Consider the following 3,435-nt stretch of genomic DNA (forward strand, 5'->3'; position numbering starts at 1 on the left):
TTACTGGTCCTCATGTTTTTGTTTTCATACAAAATGTTTACTAATTTTGTGTATAATATTGAATTATATATTAATCCTATGAAAGAAATAGGTTATTTTATTTTATTATAAACTAACAAAGTAGTTCTTTTGATAGGCATTAAATATTAATTTGTACGCTTACCATGGATTTTGTTTGATTTAAATTTAATTTAAATCTTTTAAGCAACGACATACATATTTATAGGGATTTTGGCATAGTCATGTCTTCTTTAGGTACATTTGCTAATTAATTTCTTAGTTTATCGAAATAATCAAAAATGATAGGTAAATTGTCGTAGAATTATAAGATTTAGTTACTTTTGTCTGTTATTTTTAAAGTCGTTTTTATGTAAGTATCTTGGAAGAAATGTATCACAGTAATGTGTTCGTTGTTTTACTCTTGCATAATATTTTTAAAAGCCGAAGCAAACAACAACACTTTTACTTTGAAGAATTTTATTGCTCGATACTATTGCCACAGATCGAATGATTACATTATCGATACACATTATTCGCAACGCATTATTATCCATCCCACTAGCTTTTTAAGTATTATTTTTGCATGCATTGTTAGTCTTATAGGTTTTTTTAGAAACGGAATAGAGAAGATGCAAATTTGCAGAAGGTAAATTATTATCGACCTTACAACACACTGAATAGGATGTAAATTTAATTGAATCAATAGAAGATATACAGAGTCAAGGCTTACTGTGTGTTTATTCAGTTTGCAATTAACACATGTCTGTATGCATGTTTGCTCGTTCACGTGTCGTCAAGGTCTGAAAGTGATAATTCAGTTACGGCTATTTTGCGATTTCTTTCGGTCTTCACTTATATTTAAATTTTGCTAATTTTAAGCAGTCAAGTGCAATGTCACGGAAATTTTGAATTCGGCATTGAAATTCTGTGGACGCCAACGTCAAAATTTTATGCTTTGAAATGCATACAGAGAAATGTGTCGAAGCTAAAAAACATTCATGCACGCGTGTATATAACTTGCTTAATTAATTTCAAAAATCCGTCAAACATCTTGACATATTTTAAAATTACTATTTATTAAAAACAAGTGGCCTATGTCCTTTCTATTATAGGGGTTCAAGCTTACTTGATAGTAAATTTCATATAATTCGGTTCATTGGTTTGGCCATGAAAGGGCAACAAATACACAGACGGACAAAAACATTCACATTTATATTATTATTATTGATTTATATACCATCTTTAGTAAAGTATCATCGTTAAAAATATGTATCAAATAAAAAAATGCAAGATATAAAATTAATTGTAAAGTAAAACACTTGAATTTAAAAAAAATCGTAAAATTTGTGCCTCATTCTATATTTAACGCCAGCAACATTTTCAGGGCCTTGCCTACGCACGTCTCCTAACATTATAACCCTTAAACTCTGGAAACTTTTCGAGAAAGATCTTTGCCTCGTGTAAAAAAGTTTCTATAACAATCAAATTATGAAGCAAAGTAAATATATATTATGCCAATTAATTGAATGATTTTACACACCAGTCATCGCAATGTACATATATCTGAATATACCAAATCAGATTTAAAGCAAAAATAAATGTATTTTGTTTTTATTTCAATTAACTTTTTATAATTTATTTTATCAGGGGATATATGCCAGCCCCAATGCAAGATGAACCTCCTGGTCCTGATGCAAAACAGCCTCCAAAATGAGTATGTCATTTGTTTTATTATATTCCTAGTATCTACAATTACAGCTTTAATTCTTGTATTAAATGTATTGACATAACTCAACATAACTATAAATAAATATTAATTCTCAAAGATATCGAAAAATAGCAAAATACTTAAATATATATTTTTTATATCGGAAGTATATAAAGTTCTTGTTCATTATAAGCAAACGTTTACCAAATTGAAAAGACGCTCATTGAACCTTTTTCACTAAACCATTGTAAGAAAATAACCAATTTAAAATAAGAAACCAAATATTATACGGCGTTTGAAATTAACCAGTAAAAAGTGTACCTACGTCTATTGAATTTTTTCCAGGAATCATAAATAAACCATCTCATTTTGCTTGATTGCAAAAATGTATTCGAATTTGTATTTGGTTTATTACTTTTAAAGTTTAAATTACTTTATAATTGCATTTTATTTTTTATTTTGCAGAATACCCATCTAACTGCACTGGTGATTTTAAAAAGGGATACAATTCCTTAGAAGTGATTTACATAATTGATAAGTCTTGTTGAACACTGAAATAAATATAAAAAGAGAAATAAAATGCTGATGTCACATTAATGTGTGTTTTTTTATTTCATTTACATATTTACACAATTAATCAAATTGATATTTGAGGTTTAGCTTTCAAGACCCACCTACCCGCACTGGAGAACGACCGGAATAAACTACAAAATTTCCTTGAAGTGGTAATGAGCCCTTAGCCTAGAAGTCGGTCTTTAAAAGACTAATACATTTTTATTTGTTTTGGATAATAATTACATATATTTAAAATTTACAATTTTACAATCCATTTACTTGGAAATCAAACAATCATTATATGATCTCTAATCAAAAACAAATTAAAATCAGTCAAGGCCTATAAATCAAGGACTTTTCTGTATATTTTCAGACGACTTGCAAAAAAATAGGTTAAAGTCCATTATTCTAAACAAATCCAAACAGCTCGTCATCTTGACGCAAGCGATCAGCAGAGGCGCGGCGGGAAATAAACAGTTGCTATGATTTATTTAGGTTTGCTTCCCAAAATATCTTACATTGTATAATAGTGTAAAATCGTATCGGAATTTTATGTAACAATTTTAACGTTCACAATATTTTACAATACAACTATAGTAAATAATGCTAACTTTGTTTCGTTGAAAACACTGTTCATTATACGTATTGAAACCATATTTTGCCACCTTTCCACGCTGTCATTTTTTGTATAGTAGTAATAATTTTGATCTTTTATTTATATAAAAATAGCGGACTGGCAAATGGGCCACCTGATGGTTAGTGGTGACGACTGACGATGAACAAAAATTGTAACGATTCCTTATATCGCCACCAACCTTGTGAACTGATATGTGTTGTCCCATGTGCATGTAATTTCATTGGCTCACTGATATTTCAAACCGCACCACAACAATCCTTGGTATTGCTGTTTTCTAATGCAACTATAAATAAAGCGTTAAAAAAAAGACAAATTTATCTGATTCCAACAAGTACCTGTACAAATGTTTTTTCTTTTTTTTAAATATAAATTAAGATGTATATTATATTTCATGGTTATTTGAGATGATACAATGATAAAGCTATCATAGATATGGAACTTTGATATAGTTCCACTATTATTATTATTACACTAGTATTATTTCAGTTCTAAAATATATTTTTAAGATATCGATTGAAAAAAGTAATGTAGTACT

Source organism: Vanessa atalanta, chromosome 1, assembly GCF_905147765.1.
Source record: "Vanessa atalanta chromosome 1, ilVanAtal1.2, whole genome shotgun sequence".
Classification (NCBI taxonomy): domain Eukaryota; kingdom Metazoa; phylum Arthropoda; class Insecta; order Lepidoptera; family Nymphalidae; genus Vanessa; species Vanessa atalanta.